Genomic DNA, 14,199 nt, shown 5'->3' with positions numbered 1-14,199 from the left:
TCTCTACTGCTATAGCTACTGGCCTCCGAGCCTGACCCTTGACCATGATATGGTCTTATGGCTGCACCATCTTTTATGCATTTTCTAGGGTGTGCCCTCCAAATCTTTGTCTGTCTAGTGTATAGATTCTGACCAAATCCCTTTGGGCTGGAGCACCCACCCCCATAATTGCCTCTTATTAGTTTCCACCTGTGTTATAGGAGGAGTCCTTTTAATTCTCCTATTTAGAGGAGTGTATTTCTCCCATGGTTCAGAGAAGCAGGATCTTCCATTCTATGGATAGCGTAGGACCCACTGATATTGGGGTACTTTGACGTAGTAGTGGTTTTAGCACTATATGGCCATATGGTGTAACTAATGCAGGCCATACACGGTCGAATTTCTAACAAATTTTCTTTTCAAAATCAGAAAATTCGTTTTTTTTGTGATCCGATGGTGCCACCATTGATTTTCGAAATTCGGCCGACTAAGCCTTCAATTTCACCTCATGTTGCTACAGAAAAGAATTTTCTTGGCTGGGAATCTTCTTTTCTCTCCGTAAATTTTCTTTTATCTCCGTACATTTTCTTTTCTTATTACGTTTCTCGCACGATTCTCCCATCATTGATTAGAAAATCGTTAGTTTTTCTAAAAATTTCCAACATGTCCGATTCCTCAAATTTTATTTCCGCACGAAAATCGGCTGTTGCTGCAGCCCCACTAATGGTGCGAATTTCATACTAAAATTCTTAGATACGATTTTCGAAAGAAAATTCTTTCGAAATTCGAACCGTGTATGGACGGCATTAATCCCCATGTTTTTTGAATATGCTCAGGTGTTTTTAAATAGCCTTGCAGGAGTTAAATGTCATTTTTGTATGTGTGCGCTGTAATCTTTTTTTTTTTCTGACCCTTGACCATGTCGCACACCTCCAACTTATTGAGTTCAAGTGTCTCCGGTGATTGGTACTGTTAATAGTACAACCAGGGCCGTCTTTAATATTGATTGGACCCTGGGCAAAACTTTTCTTGGGGCCCCTCATGCAGTTTCACTCTCCACCTGCTCTGAGACATACAATAAATAGCAGCTAGACTCAAAATCAGTTTACCGAATCAGATCAGGCAGCTATTGCGATTGGTTGCCAGAGGTTACAGTGTATCATTACCACTCACTGACTGGTTGCTAGAGGTTACAGCACACATTACGGCTCACTGATTAGTTGCTAAAGGTTACAGCATATGATTCCTGCTTGTTGACTGGCTGCTAGAGATTACTGTGGATATGACCTCAGGGGACATATCAATGCTGCCGCTATTTAAATATGAATGCCGGTAATTTACATGTAAACACAGGGTCTGCAGGTGAGTCCTCTATATACAACAATAGGGCAGAGCTGGGCAGCATTAGTAGCAGCACTTCACACTGAGATATTGGGACACAGCACGGGACTAAAACCTCAAGGGACGAGGGAATCTAAACCAGGATAGTTGGCAAGTATGTGGCAGCTGCTTTGGGCCCCACAACAATGACAGGGCCCAGGGCAGCTGCCCCCTTTTGCCCTGCCTTAAAAACGGCCCTGAGTACTACAGTGTACAAAGACATTATACATGTGCCCTTCCAACCTTTGGTGAAGAAGACCCTTTTCTGTTCTACCATGACTGTGTCCAGTCAACTCCAAAAAATAAAAGGGCCTGACCAGTTTGGTGTGGAGGAACTCAAGTGGCCTGGCCTCAGTCCTACTGGACACCTACGGGGATGGATAAGAATGCAGATTTCCAACCAGGTCTTCTCATCCAACATTAGTAGTATCTGACGAATGTTATTTTGTTTAAAAATTAGCAATCCCGTAGCCTTGTCATGAGAGTGGAGGATGTCACGAGGTGGAAGATGGAGGATAGTTGCCAAGGTGAAGGCCAACTCTACGTTAATGGACACGGATTTGGAATAGGATGTCCAACGAAACTCAAATTGGTGTGATGGTCAGGTGTAATCCAACGTTTGTCCGTATAGTCTTGATTAAAGTAACCCCTATTAGGATAATATGCTTCAGAATGCTTCAGAATTTAAAAATTAGCAATCCCGTAGCCTTGTCGTGAGAGTGGAGGATGTCACGAGGTGGAAGATGGAGGATAGTTGCCAAGGTGAAGGCCAACTCTACGTTAATGGACACGGATTTGGAATAGGATGTCCTAACGAAACTCAAATTGGTGTGATGGTCAGGTGTAATCCAACGTTTGTCCATATAGTCTTGATTAAAGTAACCCCTATTAGGATAAGATGCTTCAGAATGCTTCAGAATTTAAAAATTAGCAATCCCGTAGCCTTGTCATGAGAGTGGAGGATGTCACGAGGTGGAAGATGGAGGATAGTTGCCAAGGTGAAGGCCAACTCTACGTTAATGGACACGGATTTGGAATAGGATGTCCAACGAAACTCAAATTGGTGTGATGGTCAGGTGTAATCCAACGTTTGTCCGTATAGTCTTGATTAAAGTAACCCCTATTAGGATAATATGCTTCAGAATGCTTCAGAATTTAAAAATTAGCAATCCCGTAGCCTTGTCGTGAGAGTGGAGGATGTCACGAGGTGGAAGATGGAGGATAGTTGCCAAGGTGAAGGCCAACTCTACGTTAATGGATACGGATTTGGAATAGGATGTCCAACGAAACTCAAATTGGTGTGATGGTCAGGTGTAATCCAACGTTTGTCCATATAGTCTTGATTAAAGTAACCCCTATTAGGATAAGATGCTTCAGAATGAATTTAGCGATAACAAGAAATATTTATAACATCTAAAATAATTGTGAAGCTCTTCTAAGAATGACCATTTTTAGGGCCAACTTGTGGCTGAATATGACAAACTCACCGTCAAACAAAAATAAACTTCAAAGTTCCCCTCTTTTTTTTTTCTACCCTTTTGTGAATGTTTGACTTTGTAAGAGCTATTTATGATAATAGTCGGATAACTTAGACATGAACTTTCAATTGGGAGAAGGAAAAAGACACTTGAAGATATCTCGGCACCTTAATCTTGATCTACCACATATGTGCAATCTGTTTCGCGAGAGAAGCAATCATTATCCGCCCGTTTAATGGGGACTGTAAGGAATGTTACGTTTTTTTTTTTTTCCTTTTTACATATATTCTAAAATGCGATCCTTTAACAAGTGGACTGAAGTTAAGCCGTAATGGATGGGAAAAGCACCTGCCAAAAGACCTTTTGCTTGGCATATTTTAGAATCTCCCGCTGTGAATTTTTTTTTTTTTTTTTTTCAAGGACAAGAAAGAAAATGTCAGCATTAAGCAAATCAGGATACTGTCTTGTCTGCCCGTAAGCATGGCAGAGGAATAAGGGAGGGAAAAAAAAAAAAAATCATATATATTTTTCCTTTGCTTTGACAAGTTTCTGCCATTCAATTTTCGACTTCAAGAACTTCTGAAGCTCAAAAAAAAAAAAAAAAAAATCATTCTACATACATACATGCAAAAAAGAAAGCCCAGGACATTGTCATCTGTCGTTAAAATGCATTTCCTTAAAGTTTCGTCCTCTTTGGGCCTTTCGCCCGAGCCTTCGGAGGAATGATGAAAAGTCTTTAAGGAAATGGAAGTGAATGCAAGGTGGAATTGAATATGAAAAGAACCTAATTTTAGGCCTTTTGGAATCAATTGACGGCTCGTTAATCACAGATCTTTTTTTTTTCTTTTTAACTGGCCTTCTGTATAAAATGTTGCTATGAGAGTAACTAAAAATGTATCCAAAATCCCGTATTCAATATACCGTATGGTCAGTTTAAGAGAATTAATCACCTAACCTGTATGGAAGTAGGACTTTGCCAATACCCTGATTTTTGGTCTTGTAACTTTACCGATTTCCCTGGTCAAGGGTCTGAGAAATATGATGTGAAGGTCTGACAAATATAAAATCTCTGAGTGTGTGATAAGCAAACTTACCAACAATATAGCCCTGGATACAATAACTCTGCTAACCCCGCCCGCAGTTTCAGTTCCATCCAACCACATTCAGAACGGGACGTCCAAATCATGCTTCACCACCCAACCACTTTACGGGTTGGTTCTACCCAGACCCTTGCCTGTAAATATTCTGGTAGCATCCATCACACCCATTGGTTGATCCCATCTAGAAGCCATGTGGGGGACACAGCAAACATGTGGAAGAAGGTGCTCTGGTCACATGAGACCAACATTGAACTTTTTGGCCTAATTGCAAAAAGCGTGGCGGAAAACTAACACTGCACATCCCCCTGAACACACCATCCCCACCGTGAAGCATGGTGATGGCAGCATCATGTGGTGGGGATGCTTTTCTTCAGCAGGGACAGGGAAACTGGTCGGAGATGATGGGAAGATGGATGGAGCCAAATACAGGGCAGTCTTAGAATAGACTGGAGTGGAGGTTCACCTTCCAGCAGGACAACAACCCTAAACATCCAGCCAGAGCTACAATGGAATGGTTTAGATCAAAGCATATTCATGTGTTAGAATGGCCCAGTCACAGCCCAGACCTAAATCCAACTGAGAGTCTGTGGCAAGACATGAAAATTGCTGTTCACAGACGCTCTCCATCCAATCTGACAGAGCTTGAGATATTTCGCAAAGAAGAATGGGCCGAAATGTCCCTCTCTAGATGTGGAAAGCTGGTAGAGACACCCCCAAAAAGACTTGTGTCTGTAATTGCAGAGAAAGGCGGTTCTACAAAGTATTGACTCCGGGGGGCGCCATACAAATGCCCCCCACACTTTTCACATATTTATTTGTAAAAAATGTTGAAAGCCATTTATCATTTTCCTTCCACTTCACAATTATGAGCCACTTTGTGTTGCTCTATCACATAAAATCCCAATAAAATACATTTATGTTTTTGGTTTTAACCACTTGCCGCCCGCCCTATTACAAATAGACGGCGGCAAAGTGGTTTCATAATCCTAACCGGACGTCATATGACGTGATCAGGATTATGAGCCGCTGCGCGCCCCCGGGGGCGCGCATCGCGGCGATCGTTGTTGCGGGGTGTCAGTCTGACACCCGGCAACTACGATCTCGGTAAAGAGTCTCCGACAGAGACTTTTTACCACGTGATCAGCCGTGTCCAATCACGGCTGATCACAGTGTAAATGGGAAGAGCCGGTGATCGGCTTTTCCTCACTCGCGTCTGTCAGACGCGAGTAGAGGAGAGCCGATCGGCTGCTCCTCTGACAGGGGGGGTCTGTGCTGATCGATTATCAGCACAGCCCCCCCGAGGATGCCCACACTGGACCACCAGGGACGCCACCAGACCACCAGGGATGCCCAGCAGAGGTAATCCTCCCTAGACCACCAGGGATGCCAGTCAGGCACAATGGATGCCAATCAGTGCCCATAATGGATGGCAATCAGTGCCCACAATGGGCATCTCTGATTGGCATGCATTATTGTTTGGCACTGATTGGCATCCATTAGTACAGTATAACACCTGTGTTGCTAATGAGTGCCCACCTGTGCCGCTAATGAGTGCCCACCTGTGCCGCTAATGAGTGCCCACCTGTGCCGTCTATCAGTGCCCACCTGTGCCGCCTATCAGTGCCCACCCATGCCCATCTGTGCTGCCTACCAATGCCCATCTGTGCCGCCTACCCATGCCCATCTGTGCCGCCCATCCATGCCAATACGTGCCAGCTATCAGTGCCAATTTGTGCCACCTATCAGTGTCTATCCGTGTCGCCCATCCGTGTCGCCTATCAGTGTCCATCAATGCCACCTCATCAGTGCCACTTCATTGGTGCCCATCAGTGCCGCCTTATCAGTGCCCATCAGTGTAGCCCCATCAGTGCCCATCCGTGAAGGAGAAAACGTACTTATTTACAAAGTTTTGAAACTGAAACGAAAAAAAAACTTTTTTTTTTTCAAAATTTTCTGTATTTTTTTATTTGTAGCACAAAAAATAAAAACCGCAGAGGTGATCAAATACCACCAAAAGAAAGCTCTATTTGTGGGAAAAAAATGATAAAAATTTCATTTGGGTACAGTGTAGCATGACCGTGCAATTGTCATTCAAAGTGCGACAGCTCTGAAAGCTCAAAATTGGTCTGGGCAGGAAGGTGTTTAAGTGCCCTGTATTGAAGTGGTTAACATGAGAAAATGTGGGAAATGTCAAGGGGTGTGAATAATTTTTCAAGGCACTGTAAGAATCAAGACTCACCTTTATCACTTACTACATTTGAATCCATCTGCAGATCTAACCCTACGAGGTAAGGAGTGATATCTCTGGTACCGTGTTTCCCCGATAGTAAGACACCCCCGATTGTAAGACGTATCGGGAGTTTCAGAGGGGTCGGCTAATATAAGCCGTACCCCGAAAGTAAGACATATGTCTTACTTTCGGGGAAACACGGGGGTATTGCCGCCTCCCTCTCATCTAGCTGCGCGCCGCCTCCTGCCCACGTCCGCACCGTCCCCCTCTCCATACGTCGCCGCGTCTGCCATTTCCCTCTGATCTTAATGAGCGCCGCCTCCTGCCCACGCCTGAGCCGTCCCCCTCTCCATACGTCACCGCGCCGTCCCCTGCACTTGTCACTGCCGCCTCCTGCTTAAAATACGGTAATGCACACAGTATTAATCATACATCAGTAAAACATACACACTGGCATACTGGGGTATCATCTGCTGTATGTAACCCAGTGGGTATCAGCAGGTGTCACACTGGATTAAATACAGCAGGTGGTACTGTATCACACATAAATCTGTTTTATCTTCCAGTATTCCACTGTTCGTTCTTACCATTTTTCATTGTTTTACATGTTATGCAATGTTGTAACAAGACATTCTTGGCACTTCCTTTTATAAAACTGTTTTGTGGTGAATACAATACTGTTCAGGTTGTTAATAAATGTTAATTTTATGGTTAAAACAAAAAATTCGACAATTTTTTTTCAATATAAGACATACCCCGAAAGTAAGACATAGTGGGGCTTTTGGGGATAAAAAGAAAGTAAGACACTGTCTTACTTTCGGGGAAGCACGGTATATTCTACTATTTTAAACAATTCCTCTCCTCAGGCTCCTCCCTATTACTTCTGACGGGAAATCTAAATGAACTTGCTATGTGCAAGCATTGGAAAATTCCTCCAAAAGGGATTTCTCATCGTTACTTCCAAGTAGTGGGAATCACTAAATGCATTTCATCTTATTGCTCTTCATGCTTCAGAGGGTGGCAAGATATGGAAGACTTGGTTCATATTTGGTAGCTCTGCCATAGGGTTTGCTGCTTGAGGATAAGGGTCTATACCAGTGGTCTCCAAACCTCGGCCCAGGGGCCGGATGCAGCCCTTTGCTTGCCTTTATCCAGCCCTTGGGGCACCATTCCTCCTACACTATTTTGCCCACTGACACCACCAATAGGGGCATAATTCCTTTCCCCGTGATGTCAGAGGGGAGCGGGATCACCCCGTTTACGCCCCCCTCTGACAACACGAGGAAAGCCATAGGGAAGTCCCCGTGCGTCAAAAGGGGGCGGGGTCACCGGGTGGTCCCACCCTCCGTTATATGAGAAGTGTCAGAAGAACAGAAGCGTCACATGGCGGAAGACTCTCACAGAGGCGGATCGTGCGGATAGAGCAGAGAAGAACCCAGGGCAAGACGCGATGAGAAGAGCGGAGGAAGAATAAGATGAAGAAGAAGAACACGGAAGGAAGACCAGAAGAAAGAAGATGGAAGAAGTGGAAAAAATAAAGAATTAATAGGACTTGTCAAAAACCGTCTAACCCTTTTAACACTTTTTTTGTGAAATGGTAAGGGTAACCCGGGCAAGGGTTGTGAGGATGAGGCCCTTCTCCCCATTAACATGGGGACAAGGTGCTTTGAGGTGAGCCGCTACCCCAAAGCACCCTCCCAATGTTGAGGGCATGTGGCCTGGTAAGGTTCAGGAGGAGGAGGGCGCTCTCTCGTCCCCCCTTCTTTTCCTGCGGCCTGCCAGGTTGCGTGCTCGGATAAGGGTCTGGCATGTATTTTTGGGGGGACCCCACGTCATTTAAAAAAAAAAAATTGGTGCGGGATTCCCCTTAAAATCCATACCAGACCTAAAGGATCTGGTATGGATTTTTAGGGGGACCCCCATGTCATGTTTTTAAAATTTTTTGGCGCAGGGTACCCCTAATATTTTTTGGGGCCCCCACGCCATTTTTAAAAAAAAAAATTGGCGCGGGGTTCCCCTTAATATTTTGGCGCAGGGTTCCCCTTAATATCCATCTTCATATTCAGATCTGAAGGGCTTGGTATGGAATTTAGGGGGACCTCCACGCATTTCTTTTTTTTAAATTTTGGTTTGGGGTTCCCCTGTGGGGAAATTCCATGCCGTTTTTATCAATGAGCTGTTATGTGTATTGTCAGACCGACAATTCGTTGTAGCCGCGAGTAGCTTTAAATTACTCTTTTTTTTTTCCTTTAGAAATGTCATTTTGCTGTCAGACTGTTCTAAACACGGGAAACATGCGCCCCTTTACAGGCATACTATAGACACCCCCCAGGTGCGAAATTTAAAGAAATATTACACTTTTATTGTTTCACGTTAAGCATTATTAAAATCACTGCTCCCGAAAAAATGGCCGTTTTTAAAACTTTTTTTTTTTGCATTGATACATGTCCCCTGGGGCAGGACCCGGGTCCCCAACCACTTTTTAGGACAATACCATGCATACAAGCCTTTAAAATGAGCACTTTTGATTATTCATGTTCGTGTCCCATAGACTTTGATGGTGTTCTCATGTTCGAACAAATTGAAATCAATGGGAAGCGCCTGTAAAACGCCTGAAAAGCGATATTGGCAGCAGCGTATTGTGGGCGCTTTTAACCCTTTATTCGGCCACTAGCAGGGGTTAAAAGCGCCCCAATAACGCTTGAAAACCGCTGGTAAAGCGCTGCTAGCTTTAGCGGCGCTTTACTAGCGTTTTTCGGGCGCTGACAATGTGAAAGGGCTCTTAAAGCACTTGGGCTTTCACATTGGGGCTGCAGATGAGGCTTCTGTCAAGCGCTTTACAGGCGCTTTTTTAACACTAAAGTGCCTGACAAACGCTTGAAAAACGCCCCAGTGTGAAAGGGGTCTAATGGCTAGTGATGGCCGAACAGTTCGCCCGGCGGTCGTTTCGCGGCGAATTTTGGCTGTTTGCGATTTGCCCGATCGGCAGACTATTGCCGCCGTTCGCCCAGCGGATTTCCGTGTTTTTACTGTGTAAAAGAACTTTGACCTGATGACACATCCATCATGGGGTACAGGGCAGCCAATTGAGACATTAAAGCACATGGACACTTGCACATTCCCCCTAACTTATAAATACACCCGATCCGGCGGCCATTTTACATTCTTTCTTCTGTCACTATAGGGAGAGGTTGCTGTGTGGAGCAGGGAGAGATTACAGTGACCCAAATCGCTAGCTATTCGGTACACAAAAGTTATTTTCGGGACTGGTATAGGTGTTAGGTGTAGTTCAGGATAGGCAGTGCTGTGCTACTGATTCTTGCAGCAGCCTGAGTGTCTTTTGTCAGTTTAGAGAAAGGGACAGAGCGCTGTGTGCTGCTGTAGGGACAGTCAGATTAGTCATCATCATTAGCTGTTACTATCAGGTCCACAAAAGTGCTATTCCAGTAACCAGTTATTGTTCCAGCAGCCTCTGTTTTGTCAGTTTATATAGGGACAGGCAGGAAGCTGTGTGTGAGGCAGTGAGGGTCAGTTTAATCAGTAGCTGTTACTATTAGTTCCACAAAGGTTCTTTTCAGGACTGGTATCAGTGGTATGGTAATAGGCTTGTACACGTATAATATTCTTTCTTCCAAATATAGAAAGAATATTATACTTGACTGCTGCCCTTCTGCTGCAGTCTGCTAATCATTCACAACCCACTTGTTCCACAAAGGTCCTTATAAGGACTGGTAACTTGGTCTGTCTAGGGTGCTACAGTACATAGGGTTGAGTGAGGTACAGTCTGCTATTCTATAAGGACTGGTATCGGTCCACAATACATAGGGTTGAGGTGCACTACTGCTGACCGCTGCCCTATACTGCAGCAGTCCTTCATCGGTATAGGGACTGACGTACAGTCTGCTAATCAGTCCCACACAACCTACTTAGTCCACAAAAATCCTTATAAGGACTGGTAACTTGGTCTGTCTAGGGTGCTACAGTACATAGGGTTGAGTTAGGTACAGTCTGAACTGTCAGTGCTGTATGTCACGCTGCTGATGTCAGTGCCCTCTATCACGGTGCTGTTGTCAGATCACTCTATCACGGTGCAGGTGTCATTGCTGTATGTCACGCTGCTGGTGATCATCTCCTGCACCCTCTTCTTTGCCTACCCTGGTCCCTGACCTTCCCTCTCCTCCATTGCCTTCATGCGCTCCACAGTCCTGAATTGTCAGAACAATTTCCCATATAAAAAAAGAATGCTTGTAGTTATCGATCCCAAATTCACCTCATACATGTATTATGTCATTGGCCATGTGGTGGGACTATGTTTGCACAGCTAATAATTATTTTGTGGCTGCAAATTTGACTTAAAGGTTTGCGAAGTTCGCCTCACATTGAAGTCAATGGGGCCCGCCGCGAACGTTACGGTTCGCGAACTATCGGCCGCGTTCGCGAAACGTCCCGTCGGAAGTTCGTCCATCACTACTAATGGCATCCCAGTCTTATGCCGCGTACACACGATCGGAATTTCCGACAACAAATATTCGATGTGAGCTTGTTGTCGGAAATTCCGACCGTGTGTAGGCTCCATCGGACATTTGCTGTCGGAATTCCCGACAACATAAATTTGTGAGCTGGATCTCAAATTTTGAGACATCAAAATCCGTTGTCGGGAATTCCGAATCGCGTGTGTAGACAATTCCAACGCACAAAATTCCACGCTTGCGTGGAATCAAGCAGAAGAGCCGCACTGGCTATTGAACTTCCTTTTTCCAGTCCCGTCGTATGTGTTGTACCTCAGCACATTCTTGGCAATCAGAATTTCAGAAAAACATTTGTGAGACCGCGTGTACGCACGACAAGTTCCAGCCAACAGCCCTCGGATATAAATCCACAGGTTTAGTTGTCGGAAATTCCGACCATTAGTCCGGAGGGTTCTATATTGAGTTGGCCCCGCCCTTTGCAGCTATAACAGCTTCAACTCTTCTGGGAAGGCTGTCCACAAGGTTTAGGAGGGTGTCTATGGGAAGGTTTGACCATTCTTCCAGAAGCACATTTGTGAGGTCAGACACTGATGTTGGACAAGAAAGCCTGGCTCGCAGTCTCAAATTTACTCCAAAGGTGTGCTATCGGGTTTAGGTCAGGACAGTCAAGTTCCTCCACCCCAAACTCGCTCATCCATATCTTTTATGGACCTTGCTTGGTGCCCTGGTCCAAAACATTTGGTGGAGGGGGGGATTATGGTGTGGGGGTTGTTTTTCAGGGGTTGGGTTTGGCCCCCTAGTTCCAGTGAAGGGAACTCTTAAGGCGTCAGCATACCTAGACATTTTGGACAATTTCATGCTCCCAACTTTGTGGGAACAATTTGAAGACGGCTCCTTCCTGTTCCAACATGACTGCGCACCAGTGCACAAAGCAAGGTCCATAAAGACATGGATGAGCAAGTTTGGGGTGGAGAAACTTGACTGGCCTGCACAGAGTCCTGACCTGAACCCGAACACATATGGTATGAATTAGAGCAGAGACTGTGAGCCAGGCCTTCTCGTCCAACTTCAGTGCCTGACCTCACAAATGCTCTTCTAGAAGAATGGTCAAATATTCTCATAGACACCCTCCTAAACTCCTTGTGGACGGCCTTCCCAGAAGAGTTGAAGCTGTTATAGCTGCAAAGTGCGGAGCCAACTCAATATTGAACCCTACAGACTAAGACTTTTATGCGATGGTCTGTTGTGTATTTCTGGTTATGATGCTTCCATCCCGATTGAATGTATCAGGATTCATCTGGGGCTCCTATTGTATTTCTAGGTTTTCGATCAAATCTTTTTTGGTAAAATAAAATAGAAGAATATAAGAAATATAAGAAATATATAAGAAATAATATATAAAAAAATATATAAGAATATATAAGTCATAATAAATATAATAAATAATATATAAATATAAAAAAATAAGACTATATAAATAATAATAAATAATAAATAATAATAAATATAATACATAATATATAATATATATATAAGAATATATATATAATAAATAATAATAATAAATATAAATAATATATATAAAAAAATTGAAGAAATATAAGAAAATCTTTATATAAGTAATAATAAATAATAATACATATAATAAATAATATATAAAAAATAAGACTATATAAATAATAATACATAATAAATAATAATAAATAATATATAAAATATATATAAAAATATATAAATAATAAATAATAATAATAAATATAAATATAATAAATAATATATGAAAAAAAATAAAAGAAATATAAGAAAATCTTTATATAGACAATGGATTCCCGATGGGCTGACCGCACTCACATGCGCGGCCACAATAAAGGATACCGGGCGCCACACAAGACATGGCGCACCTTATTTCAACCGGTAAATTAGATAGGTCAGACAGGGTGGAATGGGCGCCGGACGCTCCAATTGGTTTTTTCGCGCCACTTACCCCAGCATGCCACGTGACCCGCCTGCCAAGTGAATCCGACGATTGGAGTCGCGGCAGTAATCCTCCGGCTCTTCATTAGCGCTTTATAGAGGTCATTCATCGCGAGCCTGGCCTCTATTCATCAGCAGCGGGCTGGCCCGGGCAGGTAGCAGACAACACAGATAGCTCACAATTTAAGCCGGATGATTGTCCCCGCTCTGCGCCAGAGATTTGTGTCTTTCTGAGTCGCTGTCACCGCTGTGATTTACGCGGCGCTTCTGTGACCTTCTCCGCTGACCCGTCACCTAAAGATCTAATGCTACAGAGAGCGTCTCTTACAGGCTGTCACCCCGGCGCGCCGTAATCCATTTATTTCATGGGCGCGTTCTGTGGGCGCCGTGCCCTTTTTATACATAATTACAGAGCAGGTAATCCGATTAAAGTCGCATTAAACCCGAACAGTTAAACTGCCCTTTACATTGAGGTCTAGTTTAGTGAGAAATACTTTTCTTCTTCTTTTTTTTTTTTGTGCTCAAAACTCGTACTTTTTGGACTTTCTTTATTTTCCCGTGGGCGCCCATCCTCTGTGTGCAGCAGTAGAAGCCACTGGTGCTGCGTTCCGCCCAACGCATGTGCAGTACTGTGCTTAGAAGTCTAAGAACTAGACATGTGCAGAACGAAAAAATTAGTTTTGTGTCGATTCGTTATTTGCACGAATTAGATTACTTAAAGTGACTGCAGAGGTAAAATAAAAAAAATTAAAATAAATAACAAACATGTTATACTTACCTCCACTGTGCAGCTTGTTTTGGACAGAGTGGCCCCAAACCTGCTCTTCTGGGGTCCCTCGGTGGCTCTCGCGGCTCCTCCCCACATCTGATAACCCCCTTGGAGGGGTTTACCTTGTGGGTGTGCTCCCGAGCCCAGCATTTAGCGTCCATAGAGGCATGAGCTGTGCTGCTATCAATCTATCCAATCAAGAGCCGAGAACCCCAGGCAGAGAGACAGTGCGTCCCCGTGGGTCAAATTCGAGGGGTCAGGTAAGTAAAAAGGGGGGGGGGGGGATCACTAACAGGTGTTTTTTCACCTTAATGCATAAGAAAACACAAACCTTCACAACCCCTTTAAATTCATTTAAATTTGTTTTCGGAATTTGTTTAGTTTCTTCAAATTCGGTCGAATTGAACTCAATTTGACAACATTCTGGAAAATTCAAATGGATTCAAATTTGAGTTTCATTCGAATTGCATTAGAATTCAAATCGAGGGGGGGCGTGGCTTGCCTTGGATGAAGATGGCTGCTTAACTTCCGAGCTCCGTCTAGCCTGCGGCCTGAACTTCTGCTAACGGGGGACTCTGATAGCGTGATACCGCCCAGACCATGGGCACTTCATCCCGGAGTCGATCAACATCTCGCTCCCGCTCTCCGAGAGACCTGAACGCCCGTACATCACCAACTATACCGGAACTTTTCAGGAGCCAAGGCTCAAACATGGCGGCGAACCCTCCCGCCCGCGGCCATGTCGGAATCACACTCACCCCTACAGATCCACCACCGATGCCAGGAACCACTCGCTCGCCACAACATCAACACCCTAGCT

This window comes from Lithobates pipiens, unplaced genomic scaffold, assembly GCF_037356315.1.
Source record: "Lithobates pipiens isolate NorthernLeopardFrog02 unplaced genomic scaffold, aLitPip1_a1.2 Scaffold_19, whole genome shotgun sequence".
NCBI lineage: Eukaryota > Metazoa > Chordata > Amphibia > Anura > Ranidae > Lithobates > Lithobates pipiens.
This window is presented reverse-complemented; position numbering follows the sequence as displayed.